Genomic DNA, 19,547 nt, shown 5'->3' on the forward strand with positions numbered 1-19,547 from the left:
GAGACAGACAGACAGACAGACAGACAGACACACACACACACACACACACACACAGAGAAACAGAGAGACACAGAGACACAGAGAGACAGAGAGTGATAAAGAGACAGAGAGACAGAGACAGACAGACAGAGAGACACAGAGAGAGAGAGAGAGAGGGAGAGAGACACAGAGACTCAGAGACACAGAGAGACACAGAGACACAGAGAGACAGAAAGTGAGACAGAGACAGAGAGAGAGACAGAGAGACAGAGAGAGAAAGAGAGAGAGAGAGAGAGAGAGAGAGAGAGAGAGAGAGAGAGAGCTATTGAAGGAAGATTGACCTTGGGATTTATAAAAAATCAAAACAGGATTATCAAGAGATAAAGAAAATATACAGAGTGATAAAAATGTAAGAACTCAAAGAAATGGGAGAAGTGAAATTGAAGGGACAGAATTCATTCTTCCCACATTAAACACTATGGACCCCTACAGGTGAATCAATGTTCTTTGTGAGAAGAAACCTAAAGTATGAGGATATCTAAATGGGGAAAAGAGAGGTAGGTGACAGAGGGCAATAACTGATGTACTCCTATGAATTTACAGGTGAATAGTAATATGATGACTCCTTTAGTTTCTCTGCAAAAAAGAGAGACTTTAGGAGAATGGGAAAGGTTGGAAGAAAAAAAAAGATTAAATCTTGGAAATTCAAAGAGTGGTCTCAAGTCAACAGTAGGGAAAAAAATAAATTGAACAGTGAATCCACAGAGGAAGAAGTATATGGCTGTAGTATGAGGTAGGAAACCCATGATGAATTCATTGTGGGTTAGAATTGGTACAATGGGACACTAACTTCTCTGAGAGATTGTTTTGTTTCCATGGACAACATCTTAGTCAGAGAAGAGTTGTATGATTTTCTAGAGACAGTTGGCATTCAGAAGTGGGGAGCATGAAACTAAAGATGAAATGGTATAATCAGGAGGACATGATCATAAGGCAGGCTGGATGAAGAATTGGAACACATTATTGAGGAAACAGGCTAATTTCTATCTCGTGGTTCTACTTTATTCCACATTACTTTCCTCACAAGTTGATACCTTTAAGGGTGAGGCACAATAGAACAAAGACCTATAAAAATAATAATATAGAAACTGATTAGAAGAGAAAGCTCAAATCCAGTACTTCAGAAGCCTTGTGAAGAACACAAAGAGATTAAATAAGAAATAAATTCATACTGGAAAGTTTAGCTTACTTTCAAAATAGACATAAACAGTAACACAGAAATATAGGGTACTTTAATATTCATCTTTCAGAGTTCATAAATCCAATAAAAAGATAAAGAAAAAAATTCATCAAATGTAAAGAATTTAGAGTAAAAAGACATTGCATCTTCTGAATGGGAACTATATTATACATATATATATATGTATACACAATATATTTAGATATAATATTAGTAATATGTATCATCTTTACAAAAATAGACTCACACACAAAAATGGCAAAAATTTTTAAAAAACAGAAATATTAAGCACATATATAGTACTTTTCAGATCATAATAAGATAAAATAATTATCAAAGAAGGGAACACAAGCAAAGGGCATAAAGTTAAATGGAAACTTAGTAGTGAAATCTTGAATAATGATTGGGAAAAAGAACAAATCATAAACAAAGTTACTAATTGTGTTAAAGATAATGGATTAAAAACTACACAGCATGCCAAAGTTTCCAAATTCAGCTACAGCTGTCCTCAGGAGAAAAATTATGTCACTAGGAAATATGCAATAAAAATCAGAAATCTAACAAATAATTAAACTCCAAATAACCACAAAAAAGAACATGTTGAAAATTAGAGTAGAACTGGATATGATAGAAACCAAATAAGCTACAGAAATGATAAACAAATATAATATCTGGTTCTTTATAAAGACTAACAAAAATGCTAAAATTTTGAACAAAATAATTTTAAAAAGGAGGGAAATAAAATTCACAAAATAAAAGGACAATTATTAAAACCCAATATATGCAGTTATATGCCAAATTGGATAATGCAAAAGAAAAAAGAGGATTATCTATAAAAATATAGAATATCCATACTAACAGAATGCCAGAATTATTAATCCAATTGCAGAAAAGGAAATTGAACTACAAAATAGGAACTAAGAAAAAAAATCAGGTCCAGATAGACATATAAGGTAATTATAGCAAACCTTTAAAGAATAAGTAATACCTATATTACAAAAACTATTGTCCAAAAATTTCAGAAAGAAGTATTCTACCACAATACTTTTGTGAGTCAAATATAGTCTTAATACATAATCCCTAGGAAGGATAAAGCAAAGAAAGAGAATTGTAGAAGAGAATATCTCTTCCAGATTCCAAACTATCTCATAGAGCAGTACTTATTAAAACTATTGACTAAAACCAGAAAAGTAAATCAGCAAAAATGACTAAAGAAAAAAAATCAGAAATAATTGAATTCATTAGCACAGTGTTTAACAAATATGAAAATATATATTATAGGTTTAAAAAAATGTTCCTTCTTTGACATGAATTGCTGAGAAAACCAGAAAGCAATCTGGCAGAAATTAGAGTTAGACCAGCATTTCAAACCATATACAACAATAAGCTCAAAATAGATGTGACTTGAATATAAAACTCATTTCTTATCATTCAAAAAATGAGAGAACTAGATTAGGTATATTTCAGTGGTATGACTGAGGCAAATAATAAGAGGTAAGTACTTAAGATAAAATAGAGAATTGCAATTACACAAAATTATTTTTTTGTATGAACAAAATGAATAAAATAAAGAGAAAAAGGGAATATTGTGGTTTGAGATCCTTAAAGGTTTCATTATAGCAGACATGAATTGATATTTAACCTTGAGGCTATAATAGATGAAGCAGCAGCTTCAGTGTCTCTAGTCAGCTGGTTGATTATGGCAAGCCATCCTTCAAGCTTGGTAACTGTGAGTGGCAGAGTCATTTTTTCCTCCTCTACTTTGCATAACCATGAATGTGCTTGATTGCCAATGCAAAAGTGGAAATGAAGTTACTAATAAAATCATGCAAATGCTTGAATTCATGAAAGTTAAACTTGAATGTTGAGAATTGACTATGTCTCATAACTAAGACATATAAGGAACTCATACAAATATATGAGAGAAAAAATATTTCAAAGGACATGAATAAATAGTTCTTAAATGAAGATTTATAATCTATTAACAATTTTTGAAAGGATGTTTTAGATATCTAATAATAAGAGAAATATAGATAAAAACAATTCTGAGATTTTTTTTCTCAAACCCAGCAATTGATAACACTGAAAAAAGAGAACACAATTAATGTTAGAGGGGAACACTAATGTATTATTGAAGGAATTGTGAATGATTCCAATCATTCTGGAAAGCAATTTGGAATTACACAAATAAAATTTCTTTATCTTTTGACTCAGAGAACTAGAGAAATTTAAAACATTTTAAAAACTAGAAATAAAAATTTAAAAAAATTGTGTACATTAATGTAGTGGAATATAACTGCTGGGGGAAATAGTGATTTTGATGAATGTAGAGAGTGGAAGATAAGATGATAAGAAATAAAGTAGAACCTATGTATACATGTATATAAATAATATACACATACACACATCCATATATATATATATATACACACACACACAATGATTATAATAATAAAGATGGAATAACCATGGTATAATAATTGGAATTGAATATGAAATTTTAATGATCAAAGGTAGCTAGGTGTCATAGTAGATAATCTGGAGTCAGGAATTCTCATCTTCTTGAGTTCAGATTTGGTCTCAGACACCTACTAGCTTTGTTACTTTGGGTAACTCAGTTTCTTCATCTGTTTCCTCATCCTGATATAGAGAAGGAAATCACATATTTTTTTCTAGTATCTTTTGTCAAAAAAAACCTCTTGAAGAGCTGAACATGACAGAAACAACTGAACAATAACAAAAAATAATGATCAAGTTTGGTCCCTGTTATAACAAGAAAAATAGTACCAATAATTATGACTGTTAGCATTTAGGTAGTTCTTTAAGGTTTGCAAAATACTTTACACTTGTTATTTTAATTGAATCTTATTTGGTCCTCATAACAACCCTGTGGGATAAGAAACTGAGGCTACAAAGATCAAAGTAAGGGAACCTTCCTCACTTCTTTGCAAAGATGTGGAATTGTGTTTGTGGAACATTGTCTCTAAAACACTTTATACAATGTCATTCTTTCAATATGCTGTTTAGTTTGGCTGAACTGTTGGGAATTTTCCCTGTTTTTTCTTTGTTGCAGGACAGATCTCTTTGGAAGTATGAAAGGGTGCTATACATTGGGAAATAAAGTGATGTTAAAACAGTATCTATAATTTTATTGAAATAAAGGTTTTAAAATCCAATAGTAGCTATTAATTAAATTCTAATGGGTTTAAACTAATGATTAAATTTTAAAAATATTTGGTTGTTTATCTTTCCTATTAATACACTGAATACTTATCAAAAAAGGTAATTTATTCTGAAGTTGCTTTGATGAGCTGTAATTGACAATTTTGGTACCTGGGATAAGCCAAGTCCATATAGGGGAGAAGTGGGATATTGGAGAGATCAACAGGCTGCCCCTAGAGAAAGACATTACTGTTTACCTTTCCTACTATGCACAAAATAAATCTACTATCTGGTAGCTTTTTATTTCAGTAATTACTCCTAATATCTAGGTACTGCATCCAATTTTTATGTTACAGAAGGACTGCACAGCTCTTGGCAGTAATGTTGAAATTTCAATACCTGAAAAGAAGTCCCCCTTGCCCTCCCTGAATAATAGATAGGCTATTTAATAGGAATTCTGTTTCTTCAGCCTTTCCCCCACATATCTATGACAATTTGGGCCAGTCACTCTTCCTGAGAGCATTCTGTGGAGCTTAGGGAGATTCACCAACCTTCTTCTAGCGAGGAGTTGCAGGCAGGTCTGGGCATTCTGCCATTTGAAATGTGATTCTTGAAATTCAAGTTGACAAAATCTTACAGGGTTACCTTTCTCTTTTTTTTTTTTTTTTCTCTCAGTGAAGGAAATAGAAATTCCAGTATTTATTTTGGGAACAATGATTGTATTATTCTTAATTGCATGCTGAATTTGCTTTATACTTTCCTTTTTCCTGTCTTATTTTCACCATCATCGAATGGATTAGGATTTGAGAGTCATGTGATCTAGTGTTGATATTGTGTAACTTTAGAAAATCACCTATTCTCTTTATTGTTAAGTAGTTCTACCTATATGCTAAAGATCCCTGCCCTCATCAACTATTAATTTACTTATTTGTTTAATATGCTGTGACTTAATCAGTGTGGACATTCTTCCAATAGATACAGATCATAACCTTTTTATGCTTTCCTTAGCAGATAGCTATCATACATTGTTATACAACCATGAATCAATGTTATTAGTAAATACACACATACACATGCATATAAACACACACACAGACATTGTTTCAAAGAGATTTCAATTTGGGTATCTATTTTATGTTTGGACCAATTTTATATTGGGGTATGACCCAATTAAAAAGGGGAATTGCTTCTCAAGGAGGGGAAATTACCAAGCAGCTATCTTGCGCTCTATTCATTAGAACCCTTTTCAAATTGTCTGGAATAGCCACAGGAGGCAGTCCTCCTGACACCTATTCCATTTCCGACCTCTGGACTCAAGCCAATTTAGAAGGGACAAAGAAAACGGTAAACAATCCAGGCTGTCCTCCCTAGTGAGATCAAGCAGTTAAAGAAACAAAGTCAATAATTTGTGACTTGAATATGGGAGATCATGGAGGATGAGACTGTTGATCCACTATTGAGGACCTTTGAAAGATGATGGAAAAATGGAAAATGTGTTCCAAGACAGAAAAAAATAACATTATCTCAATTAAAAAGAAAAAGGTGGAGAACTGAACATGCAAATTATAAGCCAAACAGTTTAATATTGATTTTTGGAAAAAAATTAGAATATAGTTCTAAGGGAATAGCTAATGAGCATCTAGAAAAAAAAACAGTGATTTTAAAAAAACGTTGGATGGCTTCATGAAGCAGAGGTCAGCAAACAGTGGAATGTATATTTTCTATGCCAAGGAAGGGGATAGTATCTAAGAGGAATCAATAATCAACATTACCAAATACTACAGAGAAAAATCAAGAAAAGAGAACTCTCTTTCTTTCTTTCTTTCTTTCTTTCTTTCTTTCTTTCTTTCTTTCTTTCTTTCTTTCTTTCTTTCTTTCTTTCTTTCTTTCTTCCTCTCTCTCTCTCTTTCTTTCTATAAAAGTAATCAATCAAAACAAATCCATACATTGATCCTAATGTGAAAATCTACATCTCATTAACAATTTTATATCCACCATCTTTTTTTCAAGTGATGGGTAACATGCTTCACTATTGATCCTTTGGAACTATGGTTGATGATTCTTTTTCAAATTTTTGCTTTACAATATTAGGGTAATTTGTGCAAATCATTCTTCTCATTCTGATCATTTCATGTTATATCACTTCATTCAGTTCTTCCTGTGTTTTTTGACTCACTCTCTTAAATTAGTAATAATATTTCATTATATGCACATATCATAATTTGTTGACATAAACCCTGAGGGTACCACTTTATTTTTGTTCTTTGCTATAATAAAAACTACGTATATTTGTACTTGCTGATTCTTTCCTCTGCAATACAATACTAGTAATAATATTACTGGGTCAAAGGGTATATACAGTTAATGACTTTTGGAACTCCAAATTGCTCTCCAGAATGTTACAGGGGTCCTCAAACTTTTTAAAATAGGGGGCCAGTTCACTGTCCCTCAGACTGTTGGAGGGCCAGACTATAGTAAAAACAAAAACTTTGTTTTGTGGGCCTTTAAATAAAGAAACTTCATAGCGCTGGGTGCCGGGGATAATCTTCCTCAGCTGCCGCATCTGGCCTGTGGGCTGTAATTTGAGGACCCCCGGAACATCTCCCTGCCTTTCCTCCCACAATTTCTCCCCAAAATGTTATTTTCTTTTTTGATATCTTTGCCAATATAAACTTATCTACTATTATCAAGGGTACCATCATCCTCCTGGATGACCTGGGTCACCTGGATAACATTTTCTACCCTTAACTTTCTCTCAACCTGTCTCCCAATATCCAATTTGTTGCCAAGGCCTATTGATCTGATTTTTGTAAAATCCCTACATGCACTTCCTTCCCTCCTCTGCCATTGCCACTGATCAAATGAGAAAATAACATAGTAGATACCACTTAAATGCTTATTCCCTTCCCTGATTCCCTAGTGCAGACCCTTATCATCTCACTCTCGAACTATTACATTAGCCTGCTGATTGGTCTGCCTGCTACAAATCTCTTTCCACTTCAGTCCATACTTCACTCAGCTGTCAAAGTGATCTTTCCAAAGAGCATGTCCGACTATTGAATAATCTCCCTATCACCTCCAGGATCAAATATAAAACTCTCTGTTTGGTGTTCAAAACCCTTTATAACCTGCTCCCTCTTCTCAACCTTTCTAGCCTTCTTTCACTGTATACCTTGACAAGTGCTCTTCAATCCAGTAACATTGGCCTCCTTGCTGTTCTTGGAACAAGATGCTCTTTCTCTTGACTCCAGGCATTTATTTCCTCTGGCTACATGATTACTGCTTTCTTGTATTATTTGATATCTGCTGCCATTAAGTACCTTTATCCCCACTTTCTCTCTGCTATTTCACTTGATATTTTTGGCCTTTTGTTCCTCTAAGTGAATTTTGTTATGATTGCTTGCAGGTTTGCAAAATAATCCTTTGGTAGTTTGATTGGTAGGCATTGAAAGAATAAATTAATTTCAGTCGTATTGTCATTTTGAATAGCTTGGGATGACCTGGCCAGAAGGTATCAATATTTCTCTGATTATTTAGGTCTATCCTTACTTTTGTGGTGTGTTTTTGTATTTGTATGATATTCATTTTGTACAGCATAGTTATATTCATGGTTTTTCCATGTGTTTTGGTGGTAGGCTCCCAAATATTTTATACACTCTATAATTATTTTGAATTTAATTTCTTTCTTATTCTTTCTGCTGATTTGAGAGATAATTTTAAATAGTGAAGTAGGAGTGGTAGTTAGCTTGCATGAAGTCAGGGAGAGGCTGGATGGTGGGAAAGTGGAGGCACTAAGTATAGACAATTTTTCCACCTAGAAACTGAATAGAAAATTTAGGGCAGATGTGGTGGCTGTCATCAAGTATTTCTGAACAAAAGATTTTAGTGTTGGAAAGGACATGAGACCTCATTTGGTCCAACGTTCTCATTTCACAGATGAAAAAACTGAGGACAAGAAAAATGGGTAGTCTTGTTCATTATCGCAGAGGCAATAAGTAACAAAGCTGAGAGTCAGTTCTAGAACTTTTGGTTCTAAATCAAAGGCTCTTTCTGATATACTGTCTATTTAATTTAGTAGATAAACAAATTTAACTTCACTTTTTTTTGTTAAAAAAAGTACGAACCATATAAAAATAAACAAACAAAAGAAAAAATCAGAAATAGTGGATAAAATAGGAAGGTAACTGCACTGAGCATCTGGAAATTTTGACTGACATTTTAAAAACGTTTGCAACCATCGACAATCCACTTAATGAGAAATGCAAATGAAAACAACTGTGATCTTTCAGTGCATAACTCTCTAAGTAATAAAGATTATAAAAAAGCAAGTAGTCAGTGTTAGAGGAGCTTTGGAGCACAGGAACACTAATACAATGTTAATAGAGCTGTGAATTGGTCCAAACATTCCGGTAAATGAAATGAAATGATGTGAGAACCCACTATTGGGCATATGACAGAATTATTCATCAAAATATTCATAGAAACACTCTTTGTGGAAGTAAAAGACTGGAAATAAAGCAAGTTTCTATCATTTGAAGAATAACTGAACAAATTGTGATGTATAATGTTATTGTACCATAAGAAACCAAAAATATGAAAAATTAAGAGAAATATAGGAAGAGTTATATGAAATGATTCAGTGACTAAAGCACTACATAGGGAATAATATAAACAATGACAAAATAATTTAAATGAAAAAACTACAATATTGAGCTCAGATCAATTATAATGATCAGTCTTGGTCCTAGAGAATAGGTGATAAAACATATTTGTCTCCTATTGGTAAACTTGTGGGGGGAGTAGTATGAGTGCAGAATGTTGAACATTGTCTAATATGACCAATTTGAGATTGATTTTACTTTATTATTTTTCTTTATTACATGTCTATGAATTTCACTGGGAAATGACCATCAATTTTTTAAAAAGAAGCATTAATTAAATTTTAAAAATGTATTTAACCTGTTTTAATGTACTGACATTAAATTAATCAAACATATTATTGTTTATGAAACCAATGTAGCAGTTCCTGTAAATACTAGATAAGTATAAACTTATTTGTATAAATATAAATTTTAGGTAAATGTAAGCTTTATTATTATATATTATTATATTATATATTATTATTATATTTATTTTAATTTTACCTCTGTCACTGACTAGCACAAGTATTAATATCTTTGACTTAGCTGTAAAATAAAATAATTGATTAGATTAGGGGTTTCTATACTGCAATCCATGAACTTGGTGTATGTATATTAGTATGCATGTATGCATATATGTGTGTTTATATGTATACACACACATACACACTCTTCTCACTAGAACTACTTTCCTTTATAAACTTATGCATTTTCCACAAAATTGCTAAAAGGGTCCATGCACAGGTTTGTGTTCTATAACCAGCTCTTGGTGGTTGGCAAGAGCTGAATGTTAAAATTTCAGCATGAATGTTTATATTACTGAAGTCAGCAAACATTATAAATCAAAGCTTGATTTATTGTCTAGATTGAAGAAAATAAAAGAGAAAAAATGTTAATTATGCAGATTAAACTTTAAAATCTCTTTATATGTATATATTTTCTTAGTTGGGGTTGGGAGGGGAAAGCCAATTGTTAAACATTTACCAGCATATCATTTCATCTACGTCAAAAAAAGATGAAGCACTCTTGAACTAGATGACCTCTGCATTCTCTTCCAACTTTGAATCATATTTTGTATTGTTTTCTATCTGAAAGGCTGTCATGTTAAAGAGTGATTATGCATGTTCGAGTAACCTCAAAGGACAGTATTGAAGCAGTATGTAGAAGTTGTACAGAGAGAGATTTAAGTTTGATATAAGGCAAAACAGCATAACTGTTATAGCTGTCTTGAGTGGGGATGGATTGCTTTGGCAAGCAGTAGGCTTCTTATTCCTGGAAGCCCCCCAGAGGAGGTCAGATGTCTGTTTGTCAAAGCTGTCAAAAAAGGGATTTCTGTTAAGACTTGGATTTATCTGGATGACCTCTAAGGTTCCTTTGGAGAATAAGATTCTATGATTCTTAGACTTTGTTAAACTTTCCTTACTTCACTTTTTTTTTTTTTAACAAAGTTACTAGAACCTTGTTAGATCACAGGAATCTAGTAGATATAGCTTACTTTGATTTTATTTTTAAGTTTTATTGATATATAATTTATGTGATATTTGACATCACTGAAATTATCTCTTACTATATGTATTCCCCAAGCATTTATATAATCTTCGTTATGTGCCAGGTTAACGAATATAAAAGGGTTCTTTGAACTTGTCTTTTTGAGTTGCCATATTTTCCCATCTACCCTGACTGTGTAAAGGAGTCCTCAAACTTTTTAAATAGGGGGCCAGTTTACTGTCCCTCAGACTGTTGGAGGGCCGGACTATAGTAAAAACAAAAACTTTGTTTTGTGGGCCTTTAAATAAAGAAACTTCATAGCCCTGGGTGAGGGGGATAATCGTCCACAGCTGCTGCATCTGGCCCAAGGGCCGTAGTTTGAGGACCCCTGGAAGGATACAGCCTTCCCCTCAATAGCAACTACCCTTGCCTTGAGCTAACATACTGTATTGTTTGCATCCCAAGTAGGACTCCCTGTGTGTCCTTGGTAGTCAAGATAGGCGCCAGTCAGTCTGCACCTGACTGAGAAATTGCTTGTGCAACTAGAACCCTGGTAGATAAGCATGGTCTATCATATCTTCATTGTCTAGCCATTCTCAAGGGAAAAGACTGTTGCTTTTGTATTGTCTTACTCTTCCCTTTGGGAAGGCTTTTGTTCTTTTCCTACATTTACTGCACTTTTCTCTCATTTGTCTCCCTCTCATGCCACGTGCCTTTAGTTGGAGATTTGTGTTTTCGCCTCCTCCCTTTATTTTACTGTTATAAATATGCAAACGTATTTGGCTTTCTATTGTATGCTCATTTCTTTTGTAATTTTTCATATGTAGCTTTCATACAGATTTTATGAAGTTGTAATTGCCTGTTGATAGTCACACACTGTGCTATGCACTTTTTACAAACACTATCTCATTTGATCCTCAGTGATCTATGAGGTTTAAATGACTTTCAGAGTCGAGCAGCTAGTCAGTATTTGAGGCTGGATTTGAATTCTGGTCTTCCTGATTCCAGTCCCAGAGTATCATCATTTGCCTCAGTAGCTGTGGGTAAACACAGTGTGATTCTAAAAGAGAGGAGGGAATATCCTTTGTGGTTGTTCAGTCATTTTCAGTCATGTACAATTCTTTGTGACCCCATTTGGAGTTTTATTGGCAAAGATACTGAAGTGGTTTGCCATTTCCTTCTCCAGCTCATTTTGTAGATGAGGAATTGAGGGAAACAGGGTTAAGTGACTTATCTAGGGTCACACAGCTATGAGTGTCTGAGACCTGAACTGACCACAGAAAGATGAGTCTTCCTGGCTCCAGGCAATGCATTCTATCCATTGCTTCACCTACCTGCCAGTGTTCTTTAATTTTGACCAAATGGTTCTAACAAAGACGAGTGTATTTGGTCAGAATATTTTGGTCTCTTCATGTAGAATTTATTTCTATTGTTAAAGTCACAATAAATTGTTCTTTTGTCATTGTATCACTTCATACACATTTACTCACATTTCTCAGAATTCTTCATTCTTCCTTGAGGTACAATAATTTTCCATTATACTTCTAACACAATTTATTCAGTCTTTTCCATTTGTTCAAGATATATTTTGTTTTCAGCTTTTTGTTTCCACAATGTTCTTATGAGCATCTTTTACATATGATCCTTTTCTTACCATCAGTAATCTCCTTGATAAATGGAAGTATGGCATCTCTGACAAGAAGAAAAAAGTATGAATAATTTAGTGACCTTTCTTGAATATATTTTTAAATTGATTTCTGGAACAGATGAACCAATTCATGATTCTATCATCAATGAATTGATAGGGCCATCTTCCGACAGGTCTTCCAGTGATAACAGTGATAAGTTTTCTGATTTTTTTGCTAGTTTAATGATGTGAGAAGATAACTCAAGTTTGTTAAAATTTTCATTAGTGATTTTGAACTTTTTTTCAGATGGTTATTGATAGTTTGCATTTCTTCCTCTTAAAAATGTTATTTTTCCATATCTTCCTGCCACTTATCCATTGGAGAATGATTCTTATTTTCATATATTTGAATCAATTCCTTATAGATTTTATGAATGACACTTTTATCATAGATATTTAATGTTATCCCCCCATTTTCCCTTTAAATTCCAACTACATAAATTTCATTCATAAGTCTTTAAAATAATAAATAATATCTATTTTTCTTTGATAATTTAATCTAATTTATCTTATTAATGAAATTTTCCATAATTGTGCAAAATGACAAAATATTATGTATTTATACTATGGTATACTCTGGTGAAAAAGTATCTCTTAACCTCAAGTTCAGAAGTTCTTCTCTGTAAATTGGTTGTTTCAGGTTGGTTCAAGCTTTGTCCTCCATGATCAAGAAGAACAAGTCCACTGCTTTCATGTAAAAGTGTGAGATGTTGATTCAACCCTCTTCCAATTTCCTCCTGGGTCCATTCCTGACTCTCTGGATTCTGCACCATATTGTCCCAGTCGCCTTTTCACTCTGGAAGATCCTGCTGTCCCTGAGAATGCCCCCTCTGATCTGCAAGTTTCTCCCAGAAACCACAGCTTGAGGAAGAGCCCAACCCAGCCCCACTTAGTCCTTTGCTTCTCTCCCAGCACTACCTTTTCCACCATGTTTTTCTAGTAGCTTTATAAACTTTAGAAGCCTAGAGGTCTCATCCTCTGACTGGTGAGTTCCTCTTAGAACTTCCACTTTGAGGAAGTGCCCAGGTCAGCCATGCTGAGTCCTTTACTCCTTTCCTGATTGTTGGAATTGTAGGAATTGGACTTCCTAATTAATCTGGCAGGTTTTAGTCCAACATGTGTTAGCCGTGTGAGATGTCTGCCAAAAAAGCTAATGTGGTCTCAGGTTGCACTAAGAGAAATATAGTATGTAGGACTAGAGAACAACATTAATATGCTGATTATATATTATATATGCTAAGCCTTTACAATGAATAATAATAACTCATATATACATATATTTAATATTTCCTATGTACCAGGTATTGCGTTAATTGATTTATAATTATTAGCTCATTTGATCCTCACAACAATCTTGGAAAGTAAGTACTATTATTTTCCTTATTTTATAGATGAAGAAACTGATCCAAACAGAGGTTAAGTGACTTGTCCAGAGTTATACAGTTTGTATGTATCTGAAGCCTTATTTGAACTCAGGTCTTCCTAATTCCCGGTTCAGTCTTCTATTTACTCTGTGAATTTTGTTATACTCTCCCTTAATCAGACCACATCTGGCATATTACTTTCAATTTCTGAGTGCCTAGAAATGAAGGCACTCAAATTTTAAATATCAACTACTTTGCTAAATTAAAGAACATGTAGTAGAATGCTTCCTGGATGATTAACACTCAAGTACATGTCATATAAGGACTAGCTGAAAGAAGTAAGAATGTTTATTCTGAAAAAAAGAGAAGATTAAACTTGGGGGAGGTAGTGATGATATCAGGGAACACATGTGTGTGTTCAAGACTATAATGAGGAAAAGGAATTTCTATTTATCCACTCACATGAGTATATATATATATGTGTGTGTGTGTGTGTGTGTGTGTGTGTGTACATATAATATATGAATGTATATGAAATAAAATTTTCTCCCTTTTTGCACCTACAGGACAGGGCTAGGAGCAATGGGTATAAGTTATACAGAGGTAACTTCAGGTTTGATATAAGGAAAAGTATCCTATCAAAATTTTTGTACACTAAGCAGAAAAAGGGAGTTGGAGGTGGGAAATAGAAAAAAAGCACAATTTATTAAATGCCTTCTATGTGCTAAGCTCTGTGTTAATTGCTTTGACAAATATTAATTGATTTGATCCTCACTATGACCCTGTGAAATAAATGCTGTTATTATTTCCATTTTAAAGCTGAGGATGAGGTAGACCGAGATTAAGTGACGTGTCTAGGGTCAAAGTTAAGTCTGGTTTTGAAATCAGGTCTTCCTGATTCTAGGCACAGTGCTCTACCTACTGTGCCACCAAGCTTCCTCAAGAGGCAGTAGTTTTGCCTTCAGCATAGGTCTATAATCAGTAACTGAGAAGATTTCTGAAATAACTGGAGGGCAATAATATTTTGAGACACAGCCTAGCACGGTATATAGAAAACCAGCTTCATGAACAAAAAGGCTTTTCAAGTCTAATCTCTGATCCATACCAACTGTTAGAATTTATACAGGTCATTTAATCTCTTTGTGCCCCATAATTCTCTAAGAAAGTGTAAGCTGCAGAGTAGTTGATGATCTGAATTAGTAGAGTAGACTCTACTAATAAGAAATTCTCTACACTCATAAAAACACAGAACTCAGCAAGAAAATAAAAAAGAAAATTGCTCTTTTCTAGTGCTAAATTCCTTCCAAAAATCTGTCCCAATATTCTTTTCATTAGATCTCCTTTTCCCAATAGGCTGAGGAATTCTTTTCTCTTTCCCCATCTGTTTCTGTCCTTAAAAACAATTTCTACTTCCCATTGTTACAATTGGGGATTTTATTTTTTAAAGATGGAATATCCTCTGTAGCTTTAGATCAAACTGCCCTGGTCTACTTTTCTTCTCCCATTGAGGGAAAGAGAAAGCCAAAAGAGAGGGGGTGGAGGGAAGGGACAGAGAGGAAGAGAGAGACAGAGAAACAGAGAAACAGAGAGACACACAGTAATACACACACAGAGGCAAAGGACAGAGACAAAGAAATAGAGAAAGAGACAGAGATACAGAGAGAGACACATGCACATAAGAGACACATAGAGAGAAATATAGAGAGAAACAGAGACAGAGACAGAAAGACATAGAAAGAGAAAAAGATACACAGGATTGAAGAGACACAGAGATGGAGAGACAGAGAGAAAGACACAGATATACACAAACAGGTTTTCAAGGAAAAGAGAGAATAAAGTCAATTGTCTTTCAGTTTTCTCTATCTAAGTCTAGATAACTAAAAAAAAATCAAGATTTGATTTGTAATATTTGCTAATTTCTGAAATATAAATGGTGACACTGAAAATTTTATTATCTCTTTCAATTCTTTTTAATCTGACTCCAGCATACTCCTGTCAGAGAAAATGCATGAGACTACTGCTAACTTAAACATAGTCAGCTAAACTACGAATGTTATAATTCATTCCGTATTACCTGATTTGTGGCCATTATGATCCTCCTCAGTATACATAGTATACCATAGTTCTTATGCTATTAAGAACTTTTTTAAGAACAGAAAATGCTATTTTCTCTTTGTAAATATGTTAGCAATGCTGACTAAAACATGTATCAGGCATCCACCCATTTATACACTGTTATTTTGAGAACTGTGGCTATGTTCCCCCCATATTAGGATTCTTATGTATTAGAAGTTTTTCTCCTTTATGGAACAATAACCTAAGTTACCTGTTTCCATAGCCTAGATTATAAGGAAAGGCTATAAAGTTATAAATCCAGAACTTTTGTCCTTTCTCTTGAAAAGACATCCCAAGGTCATTTTACTGATTGATGGTCTATCAATTTAGAAAAAAGAGCTCCTGGGAGATAATTGCGTTAATGAAATGTTTGTTATTCTTCATACTTATGGAGCTTTATTGCTTCTTGCTATTTTTGCCTTATGTCTCTAAAATGACTGAAAAAGTCATTTTAGACAGAGGCCTATCTCTAAAAATGATAATTGTATAGATAAATTCTGGATGGAACCAAATGAATCTTTATAGCCCCATAACACATCATAGGATCTTAAGAAGTAGAAGTGGAAGAGACTTAAGAGGTCATTAAGTCCAAATTCCTCATTTTGTAGCTAATGAGTGTCTGAAGCAGGTTTTATACTTAGATCTTCTTAAGTGTTCTATCCACTGTGCCACCAAGCTGCCTCCACTTGAGATCACAGATAAAGAAATTGCTCTTTTCTGGTGCTAAATTCTTCCCAAAAATCTATCCAAATATCCCTTTCATTAGCTCTCCTTTTCCCAATAGACTGAGTTTATATCTACTACACCTCCAGCCCATTAAACCAATTTAGATACTCAAACATCCCAAAACAGATCTGGGAATGGAAGTCAACACATTGCACTTTGGTTTCACAACAAACATTTTTCTAAAATTCCTAGGCACCAAGAAATTGTGTTAATAGCATTAATATACCTCAGAAATGGCATCATTATATATAAAGGGAGAAATTAGGGAGCCATCTTTCTCACTGTCTACCCCTAACCACTATCCCACACAATCTAATCTGACACCACAAGCAGTCATCCAAATATCCAGTGAAGTTCTATCGTGAAATGTACACTTGAGAGAAGCACTGCCCCCACTCCTACCTCTAGTCTATATAAGGAACATCCTTTAATAAATATCATTTGAATATGTCAGTTTTGGGTATGGATTTGCTTTTTTCTCTTTCTAGTCTGAATGTTAATTAATATACACAAACATACATTTAGAAAGGCTTTTGCTGCTATATAGGAAGTAAATAGGATAGTAGAACTTAATCTTTTCTTATTTGTTTCATTTTAAAGAAAATCCCATGCACCCTAGAAATAGCATTAATTTCTTGAAACAGACACTAACTACTTTTTATTAATAAAAATATTGTATCTAGCTGCTCTAGGACTTATGCTATTTTTAGTAGTGGAGACTGTTACCTTTTATCTTAATATTTACCTTAATAAGAATTATTGCTACACTATACACTGATTTCTCACCTTGGATCTCTATCTGTATATTGATGTACTGTCCTGGTGAATTATTATATCATTCTAAATTGATCAGGGACTCCAAGATCCCTACTACCAAGGGTTTAGGCCTTACGGTAGGGAGGTAAGAGGGTTATGGACAAAAGAGTCTTCCAAAGAAGAATTACTGCAGGAAATGGAAGGGCCAAAATTCTTAATTTTGTAAAATTTATTTTTCTCATCAAAAATTTTATTCCTAAGTGACTTTCCTTACATTCAGAACTCTCATATCTCTCCACACTATTAATACAGGGCCTGCTCAGGTAAAGCATAGTGCTTTGCATTTAATACATAATTAATGAATATCATTCGAATTTGGGAGTAGGGTAGGGTCTGAAATGATAATTTCATCAGAGTAAGTAACTCTACATTAATGTTGATTATGTTGACAAAACTTTTGTTTTAGAGATTTGTCAAATACACTTAAGTGACTCACTCATGGTCATACAACTCACTGTTTTTTTGTTGTTTGGAAGAGGACCAATGATATCAGGAAAATGATGTCTTGCAAGTAAATTGGATTTAAGTGAGGTAGAGCTGTGCAAAGTCATCACCCTCACTCCTCCAAGGTCACCTGAGTCCAGTGGCAAGACATAGGTCAGGATGATTGTAGATGACTCTACATGCAGTGGGAGACCAAGGTTTTTTTTAAGCTAAGATCTTTCCTGGGTTTTTCTTCATTAACTGATTTAAGGCTAGGGATGAAATAAAGCAGAAGATGACCTAGTTTACCTACTAAAAGAAAATCAATAGGAGGGGGAAGATCACCAGGGTTTCTGACCAGAACAGAAGCAATTGCTATTTACACTCATTCAGAGCCATCAAAACTCCCCCCAAAAAAACCAAGCGAGGCTTGAGATGGGACTTATTATTGACCAGTCAGTGAGAGTGATTTTCATTTAAGGAATAGTCAAGTAGCTTCATTTGAATCCCAATGGACTTGATCAAAGTGCAGTTTTCCAGTGTTCTGTTTCAAGAAATCATGACTCACTATTGTTCCAGAGGAAAGCTATTAATTCACATCTTCCTAAATCTAAAGGGCAACTACATGGTACAATGGATAGAGTGCTGAATCTGGAGTTAGGAAGACTCATCTTCCTGAGTTCAATGTGACCCTGAGCAAATTACTATCTTAATGTGTCTCAGTTTCCTCATCTCTAAAAGTAGTTGGAGAAGGAAATGTCAAACCACTCTGGTATATTTGCCCAAAAACCCCTAATGAATATGCAAAGAATTGGACACAGCTAAAAAATGACTGAACAACAATCCTAAATTCAAAATCATTCCAAGTAAGTTTCAAGTTGAATTCTTAAATTCATTTTATTTTAGTTAGTTTACTTTAGTTATAGTAAATAGAAACTTCATTTAAATAGCAAAATTCTTGCTTCCCAAATCATATGCTTTCTTTGTGCATTTTAAGAAGTATCTGTTATGAATAAAAGACATTTATTTATCTATAAAGATACAGCTGTTCACTTATTTAGACTGTTCCCACACGTAATAATTGTTTTTTTTTTTTAAAGAAATTTTGCTTCTTGAACTCAGTGTGATATATTGTGAAGAACAAGAGAGAGAACAATGCTTTGAACTCTAGGGTTTCAGCAGTAGGGAATAAGCCCCCTTCCACTGGCTGAGTTGTCTTTAGAACAAACAGTGAAGTTTTTTAGGCACTACAATCTAAATTGCCCCCAGGGGGATCTGATGGTCTTTTCAAAATGTTTTCTCAGCACTTCCAGCATTTTCCCAAGAATCTAACAGATGGAGATAGATGTATACCTTTTTTTCAGTTGCCTTAATATCTCAAACCCCAAAAGGACTATGCTTTTCCTGAGAATTGTGGTTTACCTTAGTCATTGTCTGCCCAGGATGCTTTTGTTTCAGCATGTTAATGACAATGAAATGATTGTGTTGTCAATAGAGCAAACTGTTCTTCTCTGAAGCTTTTTAGTATGCCCTACTTAGTTTCCTCTCCAAAGAAGGTCACCCAGCTCCCAAGAAGCTATTCAGTCATAATGGATATTGTTAAAATGATAGCCCAGAGGCTGGAGGTTATGAAAACACATTTATTAGCAAAAGCCCGAGACCGCAAAATAATTAAGTGACATGAATGAACATAGCCAAATGAAATCTCAATCCCATTGCCTGGGTTCAAACTGTATTCCCCTACCTCTTTGGGTAAGAGCTTCAGGCAGCCTCGCTGTTGGAGAAATGTTCTGAGATGATGACAGGGAAGAAAGAAAAGGTTCTTATGAAATGTGGACATCTGAGAGTATAAGGAATTTTAGGAAGGAATCTTAAGTAAGTCTTGTATATCTTCTTTTTGCTGAGAA

At 34.1% G+C, this 19,547-nt stretch overlaps 1 long non-coding RNA gene across 1 annotated transcript in view; it reads left to right on the forward strand.

The window, feature by feature from the left end:
• The window catches only part of LOC116421593, a 42,364-nt gene extending 28,957 nt beyond the window's left edge, over positions 1–13,407 (forward strand). Inside the window, exon 3 of the long non-coding RNA XR_004232038.1 lies at positions 12,837–13,407. This is a non-coding gene — a long non-coding RNA (uncharacterized LOC116421593). The remainder of the gene's footprint in view (positions 1–12,836) is intronic.
• The last annotated feature ends 6,140 nt before the right edge of the window (positions 13,408–19,547 follow it).

Source organism: Sarcophilus harrisii, chromosome 2, assembly GCF_902635505.1.
Source record: "Sarcophilus harrisii chromosome 2, mSarHar1.11, whole genome shotgun sequence".
Classification (NCBI taxonomy): Eukaryota; Metazoa; Chordata; class Mammalia; order Dasyuromorphia; family Dasyuridae; genus Sarcophilus; species Sarcophilus harrisii.